At 30.5% G+C, this 19,586-nt stretch overlaps 1 protein-coding gene across 2 annotated transcripts in view; it reads left to right on the forward strand.

The window, feature by feature from the left end:
• The first annotated feature begins 6,673 nt into the window (after nucleotides 1–6,673).
• The window catches only part of uif (sushi, von Willebrand factor type A, EGF and pentraxin domain-containing protein uif), a 382,421-nt gene continuing 369,508 nt past the window's right edge, over nucleotides 6,674–19,586 (forward strand). For both annotated transcript variants that reach the window (XR_012756945.1, XM_075370063.1), the window contains exon 1: nucleotides 6,674–6,827. The gene's annotated coding sequence lies outside the window, so the exon portion shown is untranslated. The remainder of the gene's footprint in view (nucleotides 6,828–19,586) is intronic.

Raw genomic sequence — 19,586 nt, forward strand, 5'->3', positions numbered from 1 at the left:
TTAAAAAAAATAATTTTAATTATTTTATTTATAAAAATGTTTTACTTTTATTAAATCTTTATAAAATAAGATAACGCTAAAAAGGATTATTGCTTAAACTTTTAACTTAAAAAAAATGTATTTGAAATTAAAATACTTTAATATTTATATTAAACATGTATCTCTAAAAGAAAACAAACGATCTTTTAATTCGCCTAACGAAAAATTAAATTAAAATCCATCTATTTGATTAGTATAATATCACCTTCTTTTTTGAGTTTAATTACCTGATATGTGGTAGGTTGAAGTATACGCCATATATATATATATATATATATTACTTTCTTCAAAATGATTTTTTGTTACTTTATGACGTTCATTAAGTCGTTATTAGGTCTTAGTTTGAAAGGTCATAAAAAATATATCATATTAAAAAATGTAGTCTCGTATTATATTACAGTATATTTTTATTAATCAGGTCGATCAACAAGCGAAGGGGAGGTATCATAACTTAGTTAACTGACATTTATAAAGTATTTTATATTAATTTAATAACTTGAGTTGAGGAAGTATAATTTTTTGTCCGGTTTGAAATATTAGTCGTGCAATTATCTGTCTACTTATTACATACTTAACCTATAAATACAGCGTAATGGAGTTTAAAAATATACGTTACATATTATTCATTTTACTGTATTTGTAATTAAGTAAGCTGTATTTGTATATTAGGCCTACATTTGAAAAAAGAATTCCATTATTCTAACGACTTTAATTTAGGAATGAGTAATGGCAAATTAATTTCAGCCGATGTATTACGTATAGGTTCTAATGTATTGACATTTACAAATGAGTTTTCTTTAGCGAATAAAGAGTCGTATCCACACAGATATATATTTTTTTTTGTTTGTAGACGAAAAAAGCCTGGGCGTCATCATCGCCCGGAATTTGATTATTAAAAGGGTAAAATAAATCCAAAATAATAAAGTTTATAAGGTGTAAATGTGATATTAATCATATAATAAAAATTTATTAAAACAAGTCAAGAAGGCAAAATAAAACTCTAAACTAATACCACAGAAGTTGAAGAAGAAGTTGATAAAATATAAAAATTAAAATAATCGAATAAAGAAACTATATAAAACTTACCTAATTCCGATGGGTTGTGCAAAAATCCCCTCCCCGGATAGTAAAATTAAATACATAGAACCAAAAAAATCAAAATTGATAGTAAAGGTTAAAATTACTAAAAAACTCTTCTAACAGAAAAACATATATGATAATATTAAACTCTTTGCAGTAACCTGATACTATGCAAAAAGAGAAACATTCGGTCCAAAAGTCCGTTATTATTGCACAAGATATCACGAATGTTTCTAGGTATATTAAACTGACGACGCAACGCGCCTCATAACATATGCAATCCACGAGAATGTGGTGCACAGTCATGCCGCAGTCGTATCGTGTGCATAGGGGTGGGGCTTCTCCTGACATTAGGTATTCGTGTGTGATCCTCGTATGTCCTAACCGTAACCGGCAGAGGACCACTTCCTCACGACGAGATTTTCTGCAAGAGGAGCCCCATGGCAACACTGAATCTTTAATCCGTCGGAGTTTATCATCGACGGTAGTCGCCCAGTCACTTTGCCACCTTGCTCTCAGTGATTGTTTTATACGATTGATAAAATCAAAGGTAGTAACTCGGGTGGTGAAAGGAGGTTGAATGCACGCTTCTTTGGCAGCAGAATCCGCTCTTTCGTTACCTAGAATCCCTACGTAGCTAGGGATCCAGCAAAAACTTACCTCTCTGTTGCGTTTATCTAACTCAGCGATTTTATCATAAATGTCAATGACGACGGGATGTTTGGAATAAAAGTTTTCTAACGCCTGGAGAGCACTGTACAAGTCACTGCAAATAAGAATGCTCCTATATTTAGGGCTAACGATACTTAGAGCCCTATTCATAGCGAGTAGTTCTGCGGTGAACACACTCGTAAAACCGGGTAGGCCAAACATACAAGTCTTTTCATTGATAACAAAAGCACAACCAACGTCACTGTCATGTTTCGACCCATCAGTGTATATCACCGCGTCTGGGTTCGACTTGGTGAGAATAAACTGAAACATCTGCGGGAAAACAGTAGGTGGTGTTGATCGTTTATCGTATGTTGTAAAGACAAATGTAAAATTTACAAGGTTAATTCTCCACGGAGGATTCGAGCACGGACATGATGGAAGGAACGAGGAAGTGTCAACATTTATACGCTGCAGCAGACGTCGTGTACGGACACCCACAGGTGATTTGGCTGTCCTTTGAGACGGGGAAAATAAGATAACAAAAGCTGGTATCGTCTATCCCAAAGTAATGGCTCGCCACTGTCTACAAGTAAGCTTGCGATAGGGCTCGATCTAAACGCACCTGTGGCAAGCCGAAGAAAAGTATGATGTACACCGTCCAGCATTTTAAGCACGGTTTGACGAGCTGAAGAATAGGCGACACTACCATAATCCAAACGGGAACGAACGAATAGTAAAAACGTAACGTACTTGACCGATCGGCTCCCCAATTGGTGTTACTAAGGACCCGCATCATATCTATAAGTTTGGAACATTTTGTCCTCAATTCCTTTATATGTTTGATCCAGGTAAGACCGCTATCAAAAAGCAAACCTAGAAACTTGACGTAAGGAGAGACAGCAATAAGCTCTCTGTTCAGAAAAACCCGCGAATTAGAAGGGTTTCGTAGCCGAGAAAAGACTACACATACTACACATTTAGTTTTGTCGGGTGAAAATGTGAAACCAGTAGTCCTTGACCAAGCCTCAAGGCGAAATATAGTGTTCTGTATCAGTCGCTCCGCAGTGGGTGTAGAGCGGCTCGCAACGTAAATAACAAAATCATCAACGAAAAGAGAACAAGAGACAGGAGCCTGAACACAATTGGTAATGCTGTTTATGGCCACAGAAAACAAGGTGGCACGTAATACACTACCTTGCGGTACTCCATTTTCCGAGACGACACTGTCTGAAAGCGAATCGTCTACACGAACACGAAACGTTCGGTGATTTAAGCATCCCCGGATAAAAGCAAGCATAATGCTATTGATTCCCCACCTCCTAAGGGTGTTAAGAATGCCACGTCACCAGGCTGTGTCGTACGCCTTTTCTATATCGAAGAAGATAGCAACGAGGTGTTGGCGGTTCAGGAAGACGTTTTGTATGGCTGTCTCTATTGACACCAAATGGTCAATGGAAGATCTCCCTTGTCGGAAACCACACTGTTCCGAAGAAAGAAAGCCATGTTTCTCTAAGTACCATGCAAGGTTTACCATTCTCTCCATTATTTTACACAACACGCTTGTTAAAGAAATAGGGTGGTAGCTTGAGGGATCGGTTTTGTCTTTATCAGGCTTTAGTACTGGTATAATAAATGCTTCTGACCAGCCGGGCGGAAAGACTTGTTCGGAGAATAAACCATTGTAAATACTCAAAAGATGTTGTAGTGCTTATATTGCCCACAATTTGGTTATCGATTGAAATCAGTTGATAATGTTTTTGTTTTCCTATGTACGTCGCAATCTGTTCATTTGTTGCACAATAAGCAACCCCCTACGGCCCAATGAGATGGTGTTATGTATGAAATGTAAGTGAGGTAAGTCTAGTACAGACTCAAACCGACTATTCCAGGAACATGAGCTTAAAAAACTAACAAAGTACAGCGGTATCCATGTCTAGTGTTCAAATCCGTATTCGAAAATCAGCTGTTAAACAAATGATTTGCGACAACGATTTATCACCATACCAGCCCGTTGGGCTAATCGATTATGTTTATGAAGAAATAATACCTATATAAAAAAAAGAATACGGAATAGAAACTTGTTACAATGAGAAACTTAAAAGATGGACTTATTTTGTTTATTGTAAGGGGAGCTGTCCAAATCGGTGAAATTCTGAATGAACGAAAGAAATTACAACTGAGAATACAATAACAACATACGTTACATTTACAGTATATTTATATAACGTCAGCTGTTTGGCCTGAAACTATTGTTTGCTCTATAAGATACATATCCAAGATGGTCGAGTCGGATTGATTATTAGAAATAGAATTTTAACATCGTACATTGCGTGCCACAAAATGTTGCGTAAAAATCTCTTTTATTTCATTAAAAAAGGATAAATAGGCTATAAGATACTTTTCTCTACTGTTTACCTTTCTACCGGAGTAGTGTGTGATATTGTACCACGTTGATGTCCGTTTAAGTTACTATAAGAGGTGGATTACATATATGCAAACAGCATATTTTAAATTTCGTTTTAGTAATTTCAGATATTTTGGAGTATTTTGTGCCGGGAAATTTCTGTTGCTGCGAAATTTCTGGAAAATTTCGAAAAGATTCGATTAAAATCGGAATCTGATTATTTTAAGCGGTAGATTTCACGTAAAGTTATCACCATACATAAATAAATTGTTACGAATCATCGATCTAAATTAATGAGTAGAGCAACAATTTTCACTATGATCATATGATGTGCCCGTTTAAAAAAAAGAAATTCTCCGTAATATTTTGAATCTTTGAAACTTGTTTTAAATAGGCTATGCCAATCTTTCTGCCGACTAATTGCATATATTGCGAGTATACAGCAAGAGAAACGGAGGGTAGATGTCTTCTGCTCTTAGAAACTATTCATTAAACTAAAAATTGTTAAATGGACAAGGTAAAAAGCAGTTTCATATCGGAAACTGCATATTACAAGGTAATATGTATTTACTGGACAATCAGGTAAATACATATATTTCATCTGGCTTCTGGCTGCTGCCCCGAGATATACCTGAAAGAAACATTTGGCAAAATAACTTATATTAAAAACAAAACGATATTCCATTTAATCAGTAGATTTGAGGTTTGCAATTTTTTATGGCTTCAATTGTAAGTGTAAAATATTAATTCTGAAATACTGAAAAATTTTATTTCGACATCAAACGAGTAGTAAATAGTAGAAAATTATTCCTACTGATTTTAGTCAATTTTTGTTAAAAAAAAATCTAATCTTTGTTTAAAGTACTTCACTTTGGTGCATACATTCCCTTTTTTGAAATTTTAGGAAGTACTCTTCTTCATCCTGTCATCTTTCATAGTTTTCTCTCTCATTTCTACGGGTTACTGCTACAATAATTCGTTGTCGTCAATAATCTCATTTTCTAATAACTAATAGCTGCCCGCCCGCTTTTTCAAATCCGTACTCAATGCGCGGTGATTCTCTCGCCTAGTTCTCATATCTTAGTAAATGCATATTTCTAATGTGTTTATTTCTGAGGTAGTGTCTTTTTCGAAGACTTCATGAATTTGATGTTGAAATTTCATTTCGCGTTACTGTATTACATTAAATATATATTAACAATTTCTTTTAAATTGTTAATATAAAATTACATATTTTATTAGTATATATATATATATATATATATATATATATATATTAAAATTACATAGTACATTAATATATACTCAGGTTCACTTTTAAAAATTGCTAAATTAATTATTAATTCAAGAAGCTGTATAATAATTTGAGCTGTATAATATAATAATACATACTATTTTAATAATATTGTATATATGTATCCGAAATACCGTTCCTAATTTACTAAGTATAGGTTTCTCGTATGTGCTCTCTGTAAAAGTAAAATAGTTTTACCTTTTGATAAAGTCAGCTAAGAGTATTAAAAGAGGCTTAAACATTCCCGTAAGGGGATTGAGTTCATAACCTTTGTTGAATATGTTGGTTCAAAGGTTAAAACATGGGTGTCAAAATTGGTAAAAAGTTTCTGAAGAAAAATATCACAGGTATAAGACGACAGGCAGATACCATAACTTTACTACATGCTGCTGTGATCCGGGATAGAGAACCACATTTTCATAAAAATGTGAAATAATACTTTTCAGATTTTTTTTTATTCAAAATTCCTTTTCAGTTCACTTTAGAAAGTCGGTATTGAGACAATACGAAATTCAGAATAATTACAAGTCGTAGCAAAATACGAATATCTTGTTAAAACTAAATAAATTTCCTGAAGCCGAAATCAGTGATATTTTATTTCCAAAAAGTCGCAGCCGGTTTAAGTAAATTTTGCTTAATACTCGTAGAAATGCACTACTTAAAAAAATAGATCACGACAAAAAGATTTAAAAAACAAACCGAAATTATAACGCTATTTAAAAGTTCTCTTTAGTTTGTTCGCCACATTAATTAAAAAGAGTTTGGTTTTACTACAGGGTTTATTTTTAAAACTAAGACTATTTAAGAAAACATCTTTTTAAAAATTCAAAAAATTATTTGATACTAAGTTGTTCATATTTTGTGTTATGTTGTGTATCTTAGAAACAACAAACCGCAGTATGAGGTTTAAATATTTGCAATGCTAGATGCAGCGTAAGAGAAAGAGAGGTATGATAGTTGTTTTTAGTGTCCGGAATCGTGCAGCGATGCGTCTTCTTCACTGGGCTGGATCATAAAGTGGAATATCTGTAGAGTATTCAGTGATGTTCACTCCTTCTACCTGTCCTCTACCTGGAAGGTAAGCGATAAGGTTCATGTGGCCATGTGAAAGAATACGAAACTCGACTGTTGAGCCTTTCCAGAGGTCTTCGGACTGTAATTTCACTAACCGCCTTCTTCAGTTAGTCTTGAGCCGCCCTCCGTACAGTGAGCACGTTGTATTTATCTGTTGTTTACTCCGTACCTGTATAATTATAGTGTTATTTGTGTACATGATACCTTCGTTAAACGTCTAGTCGTGTGTCAATGTGCGCTTCTAGTATTTATAGTGTATTTTTTTAATTTACAATAAAACTGGTAAGTAAAATATTTCTTGTTTTTTTAAAAGCATTTACATATTATTATTCTTATTGTCTTGCAATCATATAAACGAACTAATTATTCCTTTTAGATCCTGTTTAATTATAGACAATTCAGGTTTTAAAATTTGTGTAAATAAATACAAGCATGCAAAGCGCATCAAAGTTGTTCATTTCTAGGTTAAAGTCGTAAAGATAGGTAACAGCTGTGGTATTTTTTTCAATCTAGTGGCTGTATGTATAAAGCTACGTTCGTGTCTATAATCTCAGGAACTGAAGTTCGGTTTATTATTGTCTTTTCTTTCTCCTTACTCCTTATTGTCTTTTCATTTCTTTCTTTCTCCTGCTAGGCTCATTTACAATATTTAATGACTAATAATTAAATAAATAAGTGTGTGCGCGCGCGCGTAAAATATTAGCGGAATCGGGCAGTAATCTTACAAAAGTATTTTATGTGCTACTTGCGTACAATATCCTTAAAAAAATTTATTTTTACCATTACGATTATTTTATTTTTATTTCGAGATTATTATCCTTTAATATCTGTGAGTAAGCTAGATTATTTGCCAATTCGTCTACAGCTCCAGAACGATAAGGTAAAGAGCATCGATAGTCAGTGAAAAATTTTAAATCAAGTTAAACTGAAGAATATCATTTTTTAGTTTCTGAGACTACCTAACGGTAGTCATATGCCTGATCGGGATCGAACCCGGGACTTTCAGCAACACCGAACGGTTATCGTAACTGCTGATCGGTAATGATGTTAATCATAATCTAATCGAAGAGTCGGTATGAATAGTAAAGTCTGAATTTTAAGAGCAAAACTTCTTTTGGAGTCAAAAGATATTTTGTTATACTTTTGGTTTTATCAAAATCGAATAATTTTTTTCTTATTGCAGAATTAAAAGAACAGGAATTTTCCACATCCTTAACTTCTGAATAAATAAAGCGCTACACCAGAGAAAAACGTTAATATTAGCAGTTGTCACTATTAAGATTATTTAAGGAGATAATAATCCTGAACACCCATTTTAAACTTTTAATTAAATTATTTGATCTATATTTAAAGCAGTTTAAAAGTATTATAAATTTTATACGAGAGTCAGTTAAAGAAAAAAGAGACCATATTTATTTGTGTAAATGTTTTTTTATTTACTACTTCACCTTTATTATATTTTTCTCTTCTGTTCGTACTTTAGAATGTTAAAATCATTATCTTGATACTCAGTCCACGAAGTTAAGCCCACCGGGCTGGTCTAGTGGTTAACTCGTCATCGCAAATTAGCTGATTTCGAAGTCGAGAGTTCTAAGGTTCAAATCCTAGTAAAGGCAGTTATTTTTATACGGATTTGAATATTAGATCGAGGATACCGGTGTTATTTACCGGTTGTCTTTTCAATTAACTAAACATCTCAGGAATGGTCGACCTGAGACTGAACAAGACTACACTGCATCTACATTCATACGTATCATCCTTCTTCATCCTCTTGCGGTGGTTCCTGAGGCTAAAAAGAAAGAAGTCAATGAGTTATTCTTGCTCTAGTAAACGTATATGGTTTTCAACACGTTGTTAAACATAATAAATAATAGTTTGAAGCAAGCTAATTTCCTTTTGGAGCGTGTAAAAAGCAAACAAAAAGGCAGAGTTTGTTTTCGTTTTGGACGATACTGGTGTTTATAAGACTTGTGTGTAGGAATATTAAGTATGTTGACACGGATTTGAAACTAAACGTAAAATTTAATAAGATTGATTTTAGATCGTGAAATTTGTTTTTGGTGTGGATTAACGGGGGCTTTCTTTCTTTTTAATGTTAATTTCTGTTTAACTTATTTGATAATATTTTGTAAAAATATTCGATAAATCCCGATGGCTTTGTGAATTACATATTTCGTTACAAACAACTTTGATTTTTATACGCGATTGATTAGAAACACTTAGAAAATCTCTTCCATCTTAAGCCTTCAGTATTTAATAAAACACAGCTTGACAGTAGACTGAATTCCACTTCAGTTAAAACTGCTTGTAATAATTTAATTTTTTGCGTTAACTACGCAGAATTTCCTTTAGAATAATTAGCTTTTGTATTCTGACTACAGATTTTATGATCAGTTATGTCATTGGCGGTTCAACGGTATAAAAAGCAATCGACATATCATGAACAATGATTTTCGTAACAATATTTCCGATCGATATGTAATTTTAAACCCCACTTCAAAAAGCGTAGCTTACAATGATTCTATTAATTTTTTTAGAATTATTCCTTCAACTTTGGAAAGAAATACGGGTTGGAAGAAAAATAATTGAAATGAAGCTATGCGGCCATACTGGAAAATGGTGGTGCAGTTTCTGAAATAACATTAGTGATTTTTCTTACCAGTATTACCAGCATTAGTTCATAAAACTATATCCTTTCATTTAACTGTATTTTTTTATGAAAAGTGGTTTGCTTATAATATTTAAGAAATTCGAATAAACTTTGTTGTCATTCACTTATTATAAACGATTTATTGCATCACTTTATTATAAAGGCACTAACCTACTCCGAAATCATTAAATAAATAAAACCAAAAAAAAACAAATGTTGATAGGAATATTTTTATTTTTTTTGTACTATGAATGGTAAAGTTTGTGGGAGAATTCTCGATGTCTCATGTGAAGTGTGTATTTACATCGTTAGACATCTTAGATTATTCGTTTGGATATTTCTTGGTGATCTTCAATGATAGTGTAGTTTTATGCGGCTATGAATAAGAATTAAATCCTTAAAAGAGTTCTTTAGATAATTCATGTAATATAAGTTACCTTTACTTTTTATCTTGAGTTATTCATTTTATAAAATATTTTCAAAAAAATTATAAATGTGCATAAGTTACAATCATTAAAATAATCATTAAATAGAACGAAAGATGACATTTAAAGCGTCATATCAATTATAATAATTAACAGTCCTTCATAATCAGTCGCCTTCTTTACAAATTTTGATACAATAAAACGAATAGAATAATTTAATGAGATACTTGTGCGGGGATTTCAGAGTTCTTGTAACTGACAACAAGGCGTCATCCTCTCATCAGATCCTTCTTTTTATAATAACTGCCGCACCTATTCATTGTGTTGTGCCGTATACTTTCTTCACTTCATCTACACTACACCTCGTTATTTTAGCTCTTCCTTCTTTGTTATTACTACTACTATTCTTGCGTCTTACTACATCTATGCACACGGTAGTGTACACTTTATTATTATGATTCATGCATCCATGAAAGTTAATTTCATTATGGTTATTAGTATCTGTCTTAACAGTAGAATTATTCCCTCATTTAATAAAGCTTCCATTCAGCATTTAAATATTAAAATATTTAAATGCTGAAAATAATAATTAAAATAAATTAAAATATTTAAATATTTTTTTGTTTTTAAAAAAAATGTATTATTGATAACGATAATGTAGCTACAGCTCATACAAACGAGTTATCTAACTCGCTACGAAAGAGTTAGATCTTGATGAGGAATGAGTTAAAAAAATGAAACAGCTTATTTTAGTGAAGTATTTTATCGGTAAGGCTTAGGGATAAAACTAAGATAAGTAGTTTGTATTACTGCCCGTATTTATAAATTAATATTTACAATTATTATTGTCTTTTTACTAATTTTTCTAATTCTTTTTAAATTAAAATCAATATTTTAATATAATATTAATTAACAGAAAGAGAATTGTATCTTTTCATGGTAAGTAGAACCGTATATATTTTTAACATTCGCAAGTTTTATAATAAGATTTACAGTTAAAATTTTTTACAGCTTGTACGCTAGTTTTTATTTCGAGGAATATAACTACGTAATTCAATTTGATTTCGTTGATATAAGGACAAGACAAAAAAAAGAACGAAGTTAGTTTTATTTATGAAAATTTTAACAGTCGAAAATGAATCAAATAATTAGCATTTTCGAAAGCCTCAGTTAAATCAGCTCATTTTATTTTTGTAGTTTTTTTTAAATTTTGTTTGAGTACTTCAGTGTATAGGACAAATTATTTTTACACGTGCTTGTAAGACGCTACTATTTCGAAATCTAGTTTTAATTATAATATTATAGGCTCTATAATTTTTTTTAAATATCCGTATAAGGAGTGTTTCAGTAATCAGAGTGTTAATAATCTTATTTTAAAATCTCTGTAGCTTAACACGCTAACTTTTATCGTTAAGAATAAATTACACCGAATCCATTTTTCTTAACGAAATTGTAAGTAAAAGCACAAGCAAATTTATTTATGCAGTACATAAAGTAATAACCATTATTACCAGAGTGATAAAAAACTTTACTTGTTAATGTAGCTTACATTACTGGGCAGATTGGATTTAATTATTGTTTGAACGTTTGAGTTCATTTGGGTTAAAGTTTTATGAATTACGTAAATGTATAAAACTTAATTACGCTGTACATCTGGAATAAATTTTATACACTATATAAAATTAATTTTATCATAAAATTACTGAAAAAATTATTCAGTATTAATTTAACAGTAAAATTAACAGTAAATTTAACAGTATTAATAATTAAAATATTTGTAATAATTTTAAGCGATATTCGATATAAAAACACAACGTTATAAAAATGTAAAAAAAAATTAGCGTAAATTCAGAACTCGGTTAAAAAAACTTGTTTTGTACTAATATAAATGATAATTTTTAGAAGTAATTTTAAATGATTTATTTAAAAAATGATCGATAAATCTAGCACAAATTGCAAGAATAATCTAATTACTAAACTACCTTACCGATATATTATAGTAAGTCGGTTTTCTGTAACTAGTTTAACGTGATTAAATTTTTACTACTAATTAAAATAAGACAAACTGGATTTCAAGTATGTTTTTAGGTTTAACTCGTACGTAAATTAATCTAATCGACTAACGTATTAGATTCTTATTAAAATATTCTTATTTTAAATTAATTTACTTTAAGTCAGTGTGTCAATATAGTCGTAAAACTTTCATTGCTCTTATCAAGTCACTGCAGTTCATAAAAAAAACCCGATAAATCGGTTTGTAAAACATTTTATGTCGGAAAATGAAGCTGGAATCCGATATTAAATCAGTTTGTGGTATGTAACTTTTTTGTACGTACACGTTAATGAAATACTCGTAAATGACAAAACACGGTCATACCGTGTTTTGTTATTTATAATATTTTTCAAAATAGTAAAGTGATTTTATAATAAAACTAGAAAACTAAACATTCATTTATTTTTTCCAAAAAAAAAAAATAAAGAAGAAAGTTTTGAATATCGACAAAATTTTACCTTTCGTATTTAAATAAGGAATTAGATTAAAAATAAAGTTATGGAAACTTGGAAAGTGGAATCGAAACTAATCCACGAATCTTGAAAACTAAGATTATTTTGTGAAAAAGGATTAAAATTTTCGGTTTTGTTGTAAGATCCCGTATCGAATAAAGAACTCTGTTTGAAGTTTTACAAAAGAAAGGAAACGGAACTAAGACTTAACGATTCTTATTAAAATAGGTTTTTTTAAATTTCTTAACACGTAAACTGTTTATATATATTGTGTTTATGAATCTATGTGTTACGCCAGAAAGAGAATTCTAAATTTATTCAGTGTGCTTATTTATTTAAAGCAAATTTGTTCTAGCTACAGAAAATAAATTTCATATGTAATTTTTCGATTAAATGGTAATTTTAATTAATTTTTTTAGTTACACTTTGCTATAGATAGCTCAGTACTTTTTCCAATCTCAAATTAAAGAAATTGAAAAAATAACGACGAAAAGCTTTTATTTATTTTTATTAAATTCTATAAAAGTTGTATAAGTGTATGTTTTTTTCTAATGTTATCCAAAATTGTATTTTATGACGTAATACACATAATAATTTCTTCTTTTACTGGATTAAAAATACATTTCCAGAAAATGAATATTGGGATTTATAATACATTGAGATTAATAATAAAAAACAGACAGATTTAATTAAAATTCTGTTTTCAGGTTAAAAACTCTTAAAAATTAAATAAAGATTGGATTGTCGTATTCGTACATTTTTTGAGATAATTTTTTGACTGGTCGATGCTCTTCTCTGTTGCTTTCTGGTCGGTGTTAATATTTCAATTTAAAAAAAAATGTAATATTTTAGATTCCGACTTCTCTGATTCGTGTATTCTAATCTTTGTCTTCTCTTTTTGCTTTTACTTTCAACACAACCCTCTCACACCTAATCTTCTAAACAGGATCGTCTTAATACGAGTATATTCGTTTTCTATACGGCGACTTAAGGTCTTATTTTTAAAAAAATCTATTTTAAGGCAGAAAAATAATGGACTTTTCCAACTTAGAAAACTAATTATGTTTATGAATTCCTTACAGTTTTCGTTTCAAACAGCAATAATGGAAACCGTAAACCGATCTTTATTTCTGTCAAATACCATACTTCTTAATTTCTCTTCATATGTAATTTATAGACATGGCAGATTTTCAAAACCTCCGATTCTCTGTAACCCATATTTGTCTTCGTTATTTTCCTTTCTGGTTCTATCGTCCATATTTTTGTACTACAGGATCAGAGAAAAGACGAATGCCCAAATATATTTGTGTCAGTGTTTGAAAAATCCATGTTTTATTGTTTTGTAGAGAATGTGGATTCAAAATATCGTACTAAATTTATTAAATATCTTAAGGTGTGAATTGATATTAATGAAACGATGTATAGACGATAGATAGATGCATAGAAAAGTAAGCGTTTCGGAATCTATTTATAGAAACCGTATTTTAATGTGAAGTAAAATTATATTTTGTAAAGTAATTAAGCTATAATTCAGCGAATTTCATCCGGATTTATTATTTTTTTTTTTTTGTTTTTTTTTTTTTAATATAATGATAAAACGGTTATTTGTGGTCTTTTCTGTCATTAAATTTGATTTTTTATTTTAAAATAAAAATTCTTCTGTGAAATTTCATTTAGAATTTTTTATTTAATTTCTCCGTGAAATCAATAGAAACTAATCTTCTTAGTTATTTTTAACACGTTCTATGTTCGGATCGAGTAAATTTATTAAAGAAAGTATTGTAGCCGATAAATTTTTTTATAGAAATCATTCTCGGTTGAACGGTAGTTTTTCTTTAGGTGGTCCCGTTTTGCTTGTCAAACCGTGAATGTGTACTCTTGGACGTGGTCGGGCCTCTTCTCACATCATTGACCCACTTAAATTCCGTTAATGAAAACAACAGCGGCGACTTTTTGTTATGAATATACAACGGGAGTAGCGTGTTATTAGCTATTAATTTAATCATGTTAAAAATAACTATATAGTATCTAATTCTTATTTAATTAGAAATCTGTAATGGTAAGTTATAAAAGTATTGAAGTTGCACTATAACGGTCGTAATACGTCCACGCTTAAATTTAATCATTAGTATATATGTGTAATTTATAGTATTTTAATATATTTTAAAAAATTAAAGCAAAATTTGGATACTGAAAAAAGAGTTTAAATGCGAATCGATAATAAACAAGAACGTAATGCGATCATACAGACCATTGTAAATATGCAATTTAATTATCAATAAGTTTGACTTAAATCAATTGATGATAGTGATCTAAAACATTTTCAGTTGGTAAATGAATATGGAGTTGTGAATACGGCATAGTGATTTTTTTCTCCGTTGAAAAATCAATCAAAAGGCACTTAATTAAAAAATCGCATATGATAAGTATTTAATGTTATTGACGTTTCTATCCATGCAGTAAAAAAATAACAAATAGATTAATAAAAAAAAGACAAATTGGAAAATATATTTCAACTCTTTTTCAAGTTAATGAGAACGGAACCTCATCTAATACTTTATATCAGCGTTTCTCAACATGTGGGTCTCCGTGATATGATAGGGGGGGGGGGGTCACGAAATTAGCCTACAACTTTACACGTAAACAATAATGAAATCATTTTATGAGAAAAAGATCATTTATTATAAACATTCTACTAACGTTTTATAAGTATACATGTAAATAAAATAAATTAATTAGTTGCTTGCGTTTGTTTTTTACTTAAAAGTTACTCCATACGTGGATCTACGTTAGAAGCACAAAAGCAAATTTTTTCAAGCGATAAAAGACGATTCCTATTTTTAGTTTTTATCGCAGTCATAGACGAAAAACCCTTTTCACGGAGGTAAGACGTAGCGAAAGGGATTAATATTTTCAATTGCTTCTGTGACTAAATTTCCATATTTACTTCGACGAGTAAGCCAAAACGTACCTAAATGTGTATCGTTTTATCGGCAAACATTTCTATGAGCTGGTAGTGAATGTCAACTGGTAATTTAGCAGCTAAAAAGTATTCACTAAATGTATCCATTTCTTCGAAAAATCATTTTTATTTTCCGGGAAATACTCCGCCTGCTGAGTTTTTATCTCACGCAAATGTATCTTGATGCTATCCATACTGTGGTGAATAATAGTGTCTTCTTCATCCAAATTTTTCTCAGTGTAGTTGGAAGTGAGTGGAAACATATCAGAATTTTTGTTTTGAACGCGAATAAAATAGATATCAAGTTTCATAATGAAAGCGTGAACTTTGTTCTTATTAATAAAATGTTTTTATCACGTCCTTGCGAATTAACATTCAAGTCGTTTAAACGCGAAAATACATCAGCTAAATAAGCCAACAGCAATATATATTCATTATTCCGTAAAAAAATTGAGAATGGTATTTGTTTATCCTAGAAAAATATTATTAATTCATCTTGGAATTCCAATAACCGGGTTAACACTTTCCCCCGCGATAACCATCTTACTTTTGTATGGAAAAGAAGAGCTTTTTTCTTTTCGCCCATTTCATCGCATAGTTTAACAAACGGCCTATTCTGTAACGGTAGACTTTTAATAAAAATTAATCATTTTTACAGCTTTGCAAAGAATTTGTTTGAGATTTTTCCGGCATATTTTTTGTAGCAAGAGCATGTCTGTGAAGGAAGCAGTGCGTCCATTTCGCCTTGGTATAAGACGATCTTTTTATTTTTTTAGAAATTCACTTTTTTCCTGTCATCGCCTTTGCATCACCATTACATCTTACAATAAATTTTGTCCAATCTATGTTACAGTTTTTAGTATTTTAATAAAAAAACATCAAAAAGATTTTTTTTGTGACCAAACATCATGTTGCATGACCAGGTATTGATTTGCAGAACAACATATTTTCCTTGATTGATATGTCCCTATAGCACTCGTATCTCACAAAACATGAGAACTGAGAAATGCTTGTCGCATCTGTCGATTCATCAAACTGAATACTGAATAATTTACTTGAACTCATTGGCAGCCATATCATCGATTCGCCTTGATACTGTATTAGAAAGCGGAATTATTTTCAATTTTTTGCTTCTTCCACACCCATTAAAACACTGCCCACATCAATTAAAGCAGACAGCATGAGGTTTTCTGCGATTGTTTGGGGTTTGGACATCTTAGCTATTCTTAATATTACGAGATAAGATGCTTCAAGTGTACTTTTATCAGTATGGCTTGATTTACAAACAGAAGCTTGTTGATTTCATTTATTCAGCATGTATGTGTCATTTTAGAACACTAATTAGGAATTAGGAAATTCACTAGGTACAAGAAGTCGATCATAGAAGAATTTTAGCTGAAATGATATATACATTCCACATGCAAGCGTGGCTGAATAAAGTCTAAATAATAGTTCTGAATCCCGAATAATGTATTGAATCCCCAAAGTACTGCATAATACTCGGTCAAATTATCATAATCTATGAAGCATAAATCAGACACGATTTACTATTATTTTTTATGCAATGACGCTATTAAAATAAAATATTGTGATGAATAAACACACATTATAACTGAATTAATAATGTTCAGTAACTACTAATATTTATCACCCTGAGTATTTTTAAAGCGCTGTTACTGATCCTGCTCTACCAAGTATGATTTTACTTGATGTAAAAATCTTACTCAAATTTCATACCCAGATTTAACTAAAAAAAAAATGTATGTAGCTTATACAATTTTTCCAATACTATTTTTCAATTTTTTTTTTAAATTGTTGCTTTTGCTTAAAAAAAATACACAGAAGTACGTCTTTTACGCCCTACTTAGCTGTTTTTATGATTATTCATTATTCTTACGAGATTAAATAAACGTTATTTTAAACACGGATTTTTTTTCTGAATTCAAACAAGGAACAGCATTTGAAAAATATCGCAGGAGCTGAAAAATGATTAGTTCTCAAACGCGTTTCATATTAAAGAAAATCAATAAAAACTCGTTTGTAAAGTTAGTAATTAAAAAATAATAAAGACTTGTTAGGATACATAATAATGGTCATAAATGATTATTTTTGGTACCGCTAAATACAAAGCTGCTTCAGAGAAAATTATTTTTCATCTCAATCAAATTTATTTTGTATTTTAAATAATATACATAATAAAAAATTTAAATGCGTTTAAATTTTACGGATTCAAGATAATATTAACTTTTTCAAATATTTTTGAAAAGTTTTACATAAACCGGTTAACAGCTGTGCACGAATGGATCTCATGGCGTAAAACCTAGATCAAGACAATCTCGGGTCGATTACATCTAATGTTAGATCTTGCTCTTGGTCCGGTTTTATTTAAGAGAGTATTAAATGATATATTTCAAGCATAGCTCAGTATCAGTTTATATTATCAGAATATCGACGAAGTTATAAGATAGCATATGTCATTACGACAATTTCTGATAGATGTTAGAATATATTTCATTTTTTACGAAACAAATTCGTTTTATTGATGCCTTCAGTTACAATAAACTGCTTACTTTTATGTTCCATGTAATATGCATTTAGTTATAAAGTGAAAGATTGGTTTAGAACTGTGTATAACCATCGGTACTAGTATGTAGATACGACTAAGTCACAGACCTATTTGTTAGGCGGGCAACTGTAAGACCTTTCCATCTTAATTGAAACCAAAGCTCGCATTTTACATCTGGACAAGACCAGTGCGTGTGTGTGTTTTTTTTTGTTTTTTCAGTTATGATGATACATTTTAAAGAAAATGAATTTGATTAGGATTTTTTTTTTTTTGTAATTTAGATCCGTTTACAAATAATTCTTTTACTCATTATGGCATTTCTTACCATTCCCGTACGTAACACTGAAACAATTTCATATATCCTTCAAGAGTACCATTTCCTGGATGACTATTTTAAAAGATTTAACATATTTTATCAACACTTCGGGGAATGTCTTAATTCATCACTGAATTCCCACGCCCCGTTAAAGATTTACATAATTTGTGAACAACACCTTTTATCGATTTTAAATTCTTGTCGATGTAAAAATCCCATTCATTTTGCAGTACAACAGTCGCAAAAAAGTAATTAAGTAAATAAAACAGTGAGCACTATTACTTATTCATTTGTGTGGATAAGCTAAATTTTTATCAAAGTAAAGTTAGAGTTATTATTCGGTCGTTTAATGTTCGTATTAATCTTGCATTGAATTAAAGGTCGATGTCGCACAGGAATACTAGATTTAATTATAAGAAATTCAACAATTCGGTTATTGTAACCAGTGATTATTATTATAACTAGATTATATTGCATTCTATTTCTAATCTGAGAATTATTTTAATTACAAAAAAAAGTCATTGTTAACTATAGAAAAATACTCTTTTTTTATTCGTTTGTTAATAGATGTCGGAAGAAGAGAAAATTATTCATTTCCATTTGAAGAAAGAAATTCTCATATCTACCTAATATTTTCTACGAGGATAATAGTTTAGGTCTACCCAGATGTAACAAAATAGATGGACCTAAATAATACGCACGATTATTTAAATCATTCATCAGATGACTTTTGGGTGACTTACTCCATTTCTATCCTCGATCTCTCAAAATCTAATCGGTTTTTGTTGTTTAAAAAAGCTATTAATTGAGAAATTTTGTGTAAAAGATAATATTGTTATTATTAGTTTAGGTAATTTCAGTCGATCTAGGCACATCACTTTTTGTGTTACTTTGCTCTTTTAAAAATAAATATCTTCTGCATGTAACTTAGTGAATAATATATTTAATCCCTTTATTCTTCCCAGATTTTCTGGAATGTGGCAGATGCGCTTAACTGGTGAGGAGGGAGTTGTAACTTGGAGCCCTTTCCTTTTAATTTGTGTCGGAAGTGAGGAACCGTTAAAACGTGTACTGCTTAATGTTTTGTCGTAGCTTAATACGCATTTTATTTACTTCAACTAGAATTACTTCGTTCTCTTTAGCTTTTTAGAATTTTCCAGCCTTTTATTTTTGTTATAACCTACATCCGGCGTGTAAGGATGGAATGATTTACGACCATTTTTAAACCGTCGAGACAGTAAAGTACTACTAGTACCAATTTGTCAGTTTAGACATTATTATAGAACATAGAGGAAAATGTTTAGTCATTTAATCAGAGCCGTTTTTCTTTATTACGCTCAACATTATCCTTCCGGATCTTTTTTAATGATAGTACGATAGACTACGTGAATGTAGTGATGACAGACCGAATAACCGCGGCAAAAAGTAAAAAATGTTTATTATAGTTGAATATTAAGGGTTATATCTTTTGATAAATTTTATTCGGTCACTATTTTGCATTTATTTAAATATATATGAATAGTATATTTATTAGCATTAACCGTGTTATTACTTTTATAAAAATATGAATAAATGTTGTCGGTGAAACCCCGCTGTACGAAGCTTTATGAAAAAAAC

This window comes from Lycorma delicatula, chromosome 1 (genome assembly GCF_047948215.1).
Source record: "Lycorma delicatula isolate Av1 chromosome 1, ASM4794821v1, whole genome shotgun sequence".
Taxonomy (NCBI): Eukaryota; Metazoa; Arthropoda; class Insecta; order Hemiptera; family Fulgoridae; genus Lycorma; species Lycorma delicatula.